General features: G+C 47.1%; 1 non-coding gene across 1 annotated transcript; it reads right to left on the bottom strand.

Annotated features, from left to right (window-relative positions):
• Nucleotides 1-1,969: 1,969 nt before the first annotated feature.
• On the bottom strand, nt 1,970-2,067 carry EV420DRAFT_t304. Its single transcript has one exon. It is a non-coding gene; the product is annotated as a tRNA-Arg (tRNA).
• Between the last annotated feature and the right edge of the window lie 5,567 nt (nt 2,068-7,634).

Below are 7,634 nucleotides of genomic sequence, written 5' to 3'. Positions count from 1 at the left end.
GCGCCGATCCTGGAATTAATATTCTCATTAACTAATTTCTGAATAATACCGACGCTCCTCTGAACATTTGACGTCTTTATGAAAGCTCAAATCCGTCGAAAGGATTACTGACCATCATAGGATACCCGGGAAGTTTGGAATTCTACTTTGCGCCACTAGAACTGAACATGCGTAGGAGTAAGTTCCTAGAAAATGGCGTTCATACAGTCCTTAAGGTACGCTTATTGACCTGCAGTTTGAATACTAACACAACAGACAGCGCGACAAGGTGCAAGTTCGAGTGATGAGACCATGCAGTCCGAAGCTAATTGCAAGGAATATCTCTTCTGCTTATTAAATTCTTGGATGGGACCAACTTGGAGCATGCATCGTGACTTGCAACAGAGGTAGGTAACTAAGATGGAAATGAAATCTATACTTTTCGTCTACAGGTGAGAATCCGTGGTCAAAATCATGATATATGTCATTACAATAATAGAAAAGAAGTCATTAAAGTATCAAAAATCCCTTCCGTTGCAAAATCCTTCGGTTCAAGCGCAAAGAAGAAAGACGTCAATGGCTGCGAGTCTCCGGTATCGAGCGAAGCAACAGAAGGCGAGAATCCAATCCCTCAGGCCTTAGATGACGAAGTCGATGTACCAGCTTTGCCCTTCCCACTCGATGAAGGCTCCTGGGAATCGGGCATGCCCCAAGACTTATCGAGGTCATTGAAGTCAAAGTGAAAATCCGGCATAGGACTCGATTTCGGTCTTGGTCCCGGAACATACGTCCAGACCTCGTTCGGTTTGTTGTACTCCAACCGATGGCCCACGCCCAAGGCAAACTCGAGCTGTTTGGGATCGGGGAACTTAGGAGACCGAAACATCAGTTCGACCTGCTCTTCCAAAGTTTGAGGCACTATAATATTGCCCCTCGCTTCGGAGGAGGGGGCGGCGGATTGACCAAACGATGGCAGGTCGTCGGACATCTCGCCATACTGGTTTATAAAATAGCCCTGTGCGACGTGAGTGTTGGCGGCATGTTCTGTGGATTGGTTCGCTTCGCGCCCGTTGCCATGATGAACTGCTTCATGGAGGTCGCGGTCCTCGATACGGTTGTAGCATTCGCTACAGAAGCGACACTTCAGGCGCTAGAATAAAACATTGTATTAGAGATAGAAAAATCATCTGGGTGCGACGACACTCACATTATCTCTTGGAGTCGACATGGCTATTGACGCGGACGGGGAGGAAGAGAACGAGAGAAAACAATAGGAGATGAAAGAGACACCGTTCGAATGGCCTTGATTATAAACGCTGGCAACGCGTCAAGAATGTGGCGGGTGGTAGTGGGTGAAAGGCTGACACGAGAGCTGCTGCCTTTTATCGTCGCAGTCAAGGAGCGATCGAGAACCAAGACATTACTACTTTACCAATTTGCTATAGCCGCCAACGTGCTAGGACGCATCGGGGAACAATGGAATATTCAGCGGAAGATTGTCATTAAGCGAGTGTAACCCTTGTGAACAAACAAAGTACACGACGGCCTGGCTGGCCGAGAAATCAAACCACATTTCAATTTCCGTACAATGCACGCACAGGAAGAGCGCTTAGACCAAGGAAAGCATGGTAATTAATGTCTAAAGTCACTATACGTTGTCTAGGCTAATTGAATGATAACGATGGCCTCAGCATCCGACTCGGGATACTTGAGGTGAAACATCTATTTGAAACCGATTGACAGTTACAAACTGGCAAAGACTCGGCCTGTTGGCATTAACATCATATTTTAACACCATTATGCGCCTATATTAATACATAAACAATTTTTATCGATAAATTTCATTCCGTGAATTCAAGACAACGCATGTGAAAAGGTAAAAAACAGTAAAATACCGTTTCAAAATAGTCTTCTCAGAGAGGGGTCGGACCCGGTCGGTATAAAACCGGTTCTTTGCCAATCTGCGCAAAAATCACCAGAACTGAACAGAAAGTACCGACGAGGATCGAACTCGCAACCTTCGCCTTTACCTCGCTCTGTCATTGACATAGATAGGAAAGCGACGCGCTACCATTGCGCTACGACGGCTTATAACAGCCCTGCTGGGAAGGATTATTGTCATCGCTTACATTTCCCGTCTTTGACAGTCCACCTATTTACCAAGCGGCAAAGGGCGGCTATCATACGCGACTGATCCAAGGACCAAGACGCCAACTTTCTCTCAGCGTGTGTCTACCCAATAGATGGGGAATGACTCATCAGGAACTTGCTGGAATGAGGCACTAAGGAATTCCCAAGACGAAGACAGATCGAAAGCATGTCCTGTAGTAACTGCTCTTTTGTAGCAAACGGTCCTTGCCCTTCCCGCCATCCCGTTTCCGATCTTACTATTTAGTACTGCGAGCGTCGAATATTTCGTCAAAGTACCAAGCACCGAGGCAGTGATATGATCAATCCCTGAAAGAAATACATTAATGATTTCATGGAGCACAGGCTGCACAGGCTGTAATGATAATTTATAATGCATAAAACGCGTCAAAACGAAAATACTACACGATCCAAGGACTCTCCCCGACCGCCAAATGTCTATTCCTCTTGGTGTAAATCATTCTCAAGACCTGTGTACCTATCGCACCAGTGAACAACAATGCTGCATTTGTATAATGCCCCGTAGGGTATCCCGGTGCCTCACTAGGTCTGTATATGAAGATTCCTGAAACCTTTGAGTATACGTCCAACAGAATCATCAAAGATGCCTTACCAACGACCTGCTCCACAGTCCCACATGCTGCACTGATCGGAATAGCCAGTGTCGTGGCGTTCGTATCCCTCAAATTTCCAGTAAACCAGACCGATAACGATGGAGAATACATAAACGAGAACATCAATCCTAAGCAGAGCAGAGCATATCGTGCTTTGAACGACGTCGGCGGTAGGACACCTAAGATTGCTTAGCTCCATTTAAAGACACAAAGATCGGGGCATGCCTTGAACGATGAATGTCACACCTGCTAGAGTCATTGATACTACTCCACACTTTGACCACGCCTTACACCTGTCGGAAAGCCACGATGTCGCAACAGTAGCGACGAATGCGGTCGCATATGGTGGTACAGTCAGGAGCTGTGCTTCCTGCCCTTCGTATCCGAGGCCATAGATAATTGTTGGCGCAAACAGTAATATGCTGGAAAGCGGAACCAGTGCAAATACAACCTCCCATCTTTCAAAGTCAATTTCGCGCCGTCCCACGTTATCTTTGCATATCCCACAGACTTGGACGACTCTTGTTTCATTCGGCGGACGGCAAGAGCGCGATCGTCGGGGGAGAGCCATGTTGATGTCTCCGGGTAGGAGGGTAAGAAAAGGTATACGAAGATTGCGAGTAAGCACGATGGTGCGCCTTCGAAGAGGAACAACCATCGCCAGCCTTCAAGACCCCGAACGCCGTTTAGATGACCTACTCCATATGCAATGCATCCACCGAATGCGGCCCCAAGAGGCGATGACGCTACTATTAGCGAAATGCGAAGGGCCCTCTCCTGAAGTCGATACCAGCTACGGAAGATTATTCAGCAAGAGAGGCTAAACTAGATGGATGACTCTACAATGTGAAGAAGTAGATCATGCCAGGAGCAATGCCTGCCAGGACCGGGATAAGCAACATACACTAAGTGAGACTGAAGACGTACCTGCTTCGAACGCACCCAATACAAGACGTAGAACGAGTACTGTGATATAGTTTTGAGAGGCCACCATGATCATCAGAGTCGCCCCCCATCCTAGCATGAGAAATGCGAGCCAGTATGGTGGCGAGAAGTATTTGAGCATATAACTTGATGGAATTTGAAACAGCGTATACGACACCAGAGAAGCGCAGGCTATGGCGAGAAACTGGTTTTCAGTGATATGCAGCACCTGAAGGAGAGAATCGCCAGTATCTGCATTGAGAACTATGGCATTTCCCTGTAACACGGCTTTTATTCTCAATAGTACGAGGCTTGGTGAGAAGGTACATACAACATTGCCGCTTGCCAGAAAGGTAAGAAGGAGCATCAACGCGAAGGTGGGAATGATTCGAATATCGAGTCGCCTGAGTAATCTAGTCCTGGATCAGCGCGGGTCGCGGCGAAGAATGATACATGACATACCTCTTCTCGGCGACAATATCTACGATTTCCTCCTCAGATATCCTAGCTTCACCGTCCTGCTTGATGGTATGAGTAGCCGACGAAACATGGCTGGCGGCTGGCGACTGAATGTCATCGTGGGGTGAAGAAGGGAGGAGACTATCCTCTCAAACCGATCCTTCGTCTTTATACCAAGAATTCTTGCTTGCAGCTGTTTGCGTTGACAGTTGTTGGTAATCAAGGTTTGGTCGAACAATGACGCGTGTTGGCCCATATTGACCACCGTGATCGACCGGACGCATCATATACTGCCATAAACTCGATCAACGTCTTTTGTGGCGAAATTTAGCGAAATTTCCTGTTCCAACATGCCGAAAAATACCGAACCGCGAAACTCATCGTCAATAGGCCCGATTTGTGTGCATCGTTTTCATGAGTTCCTGCGGGCAATGGTGGGGCCTCAAGCTCACCATCATGCGCATACCGGTAGGATACAAACGGGTTGGGTCAATGATCCGTAGCTGGAGATATTCCTGCCTGCATTCGTACTAGGAGAAGCGGATCTAGAGATATCATACACATCTCAGCCAGAAAGGAGACCCGGAAACCAGCTGATGTTCGCTTATCAGTCAGAAAGAGGCAGTATCGAGGAAACATACATGCCGACGGCACCAGGGCTGTTTCGGAGAGACCTATACTGAGGGTATAGAACAGACGTCGCCGGCGTTGTGAAAATATATCAAATTAAAAAGGCAATGCCAAATGGTCACGTTCAAGTCACGTTTCCGTGGCTCTATTTCAAATTTGAAAATTCCTTTTGCTTCGAGTCAGGCCGCGACTCTGCGCACCACGGTCACTGTGATGGTGTTGATTCTGCTAAAGGTCACCTCCACGGCACATCTATTCTCGTATGAGTATGTATTTCAGTGACCAGAATACGCTTTGCGTTACGACATGATGCCCTTGAAACTCAGCTTCTGGGACCCTTTGAACGTCGATGCAGGCAGCTACGAAGGCGACTGGTAACGTATAAGACGGCCCAAGATAATATTTCGCGTTTTCGATAGTTACGAACCACAAAACTGTACAGGTAATGTATTTCTTTTCCTTATCTTCCCGTTATTGACGGACAAGGCAACCTAAAGATAGGGCGATTGCCTTCGACTTGCTTAGATAATCTCTCCGTTATCGGTCTGCATGAAATAAAACACGAGGATCTACAAAGGCCTAGATACAATACAGCTGTCAGGAGAACTTCAGTTTTAATTTAGCTGGTCATGATCGAGAAACTTATCGATGCCACACTACAGCTCGAATGAACTATGCTATACTGAAACTTCTCGGGAAGACGCCTGCGTATTTTCTTGGTGGTTTGGTGATGGAACAGCTTCACCACATAGCCCAAAACATCTGGTATTCGCTTCGGCACAGCTGAAACTCCCAACAACGGTATGCAACAAGTTGACTCTACGTTATAGCCCGCCTTACACCTGCCACTTTTATGAAGGAAAACATTGATAACGAAGACATCCCCTTCTTTTTCACATTTAATATGACCGAACGCCGTGTCTGGTTACTTTTCCGGAGGGACTGATACTAGCTGGATCCATTGTTGCATCGCGTTCATAGGTGTGGGTGCCGCATCTTCGGCGTAGGAACGAGAAAAGAAACCGTCCACATCCTTCAAGCTTGCCTTTTCCTCAGCACTGTCTATGATCCAGTGTCTATCCCCTATCTTCGCTTTGAGTCTCGGCGTTTTCATCGCGTGGATCAACGGCCGCTGCCATCAGTTAACAGCAGTTGTAGGTACGTGCTGCGGCACATTTTATTCTTTGATCTTCTTCACTAAACTTCCTAGCGCCCACAGCCATCGCCACGCAACAGCTGCGGCTGTTTCTACTCCCTCGTGCTGATGGGCTTTCGTGATTCTACAGCCCGTGAACATCTTCAAATCTCTTACCGAAAATTGGTCATTCGTTATTCTGGCAGGACTACTGAATTCGTTCTTGAAGCTTGAAGAGTTGCTACGGTCAGCGATACATTGGCTGCGAACGTTATAGGTGATCGTGGACCATTCTTCAAATGTCACCCTAACCAGCTCCTGTCCAGGGCACAGCATTTATTTATGCTATCGTCTCTTCAAAGGAAAAAAAAATTGTGCTGTTGCAGAAGTCGACGCCGCCGTATTACCTCTACGCTGCGGCGCTCTTAGAAGCTTCTACGATATACACGTGAGAACCCCAAAGTTCACTCTTCACATTTGACATTCACAGATGACATGTTTTCAATAAAATGCTGTCCACGATTCATGAATTAGACGCCTGACTTTCAGTCTTAAGGCCCTCGCTTACTTACTTCTACCGCTACCCACACATCCTCTCATTCCCATCTTCATTCTCTATATTCACTTTCTTGCGTTTGTCATGACCAGCGATCCTCTGTCTAACTTTCTCCCGGCACTTGCTGTCAACTCGGTAAATGCTCTCTGTTAAACCCGGTCCAACGTTATACTAATGAGACGTCAATACCTAGGCTTTCGTTGATTCAACAGAGACGAGGAATGAATCCCCACCTCCGTGGAAGGCAGACGCCAGCTGTCCTGTAGAGGTAACTTATCCATGTGGAATGATTTAACATCATTGTAATATAACTAGGCTTTACAGAATATCACACGCGATGCTAATGTGTTGCCGTACCCTTGCTGTGGTTCGCATGGGCACAATATGCCGAACGGCATTCCGAGGTCCGATGCAGCCGCGTACGAATGTGCCAGGATTGCTCAGAAATACGACGAAGGTGCCTGCAAAGACTGGAAAGAAGAAATCGACACTCTATTAGTATTTGTATGTCTTCTTTGCCCTTTGTCAACTATCGACGTCTGTAACTCTGAATTGTGCTGTGATTCGATAGGCTGGTCTATTCTCTGCGGTTACTACTGCATTCCTAATCGATTCCTACAAGTGGCTACTGAACAATACAGCCGGCACGGACTCGAATACAGCGTTCTTACCCACTCGGGTCGAGAAAAGAATCAATGTTTATTGGTTCTTAAGCCTCCTCCTTGCGCTTTCCTCAGCATCCACCGGCATGCTATGCAAACAATGGCTCCGGGAGTACATAAGAGATGCGGGTCGTAGCTCAAAGGATGCACTCTGTGTACGACAGATGCGATTGGAGGGATTATCGGCGTGGAAAGTGGAAGGAATCATCTCGACTATTCCCCTTCTTCTCCAGGTCGCTCTTGTACTATTCTTCATTGGTATGCTGGAACTTCTATGGCCCCTGGAGAAGGCTGTGGCCATTCCGTTCACCGTTATTGCTGCCCTCGTGATTGTCTTCATCCTCTTCACTACGCTGGCCCCCTCCATTCAATACTGCTCAGTTATTTTACGCCGCTCACTTGCGACTTTGCCCCCGCAATGCCCATATAAATCCCCGCAGTCATGGTTAATCGTCAGCCTATTCAATCGTGTTTTTCGTGGGATAGCATCTGTGCGACGAGACATTTTTGATCGCCGCAGTTCATTT

Source organism: Desarmillaria tabescens, assembly GCF_030435595.1.
Source record: "Desarmillaria tabescens strain CCBAS 213 chromosome Unknown EV420scaffold_137, whole genome shotgun sequence".
Lineage (NCBI taxonomy): Eukaryota > Fungi > Basidiomycota > Agaricomycetes > Agaricales > Physalacriaceae > Desarmillaria > Desarmillaria tabescens.
The sequence above is the reverse complement of the archived record's forward strand: the minus strand, read 5'-3'. Positions and strand labels throughout refer to the sequence as shown.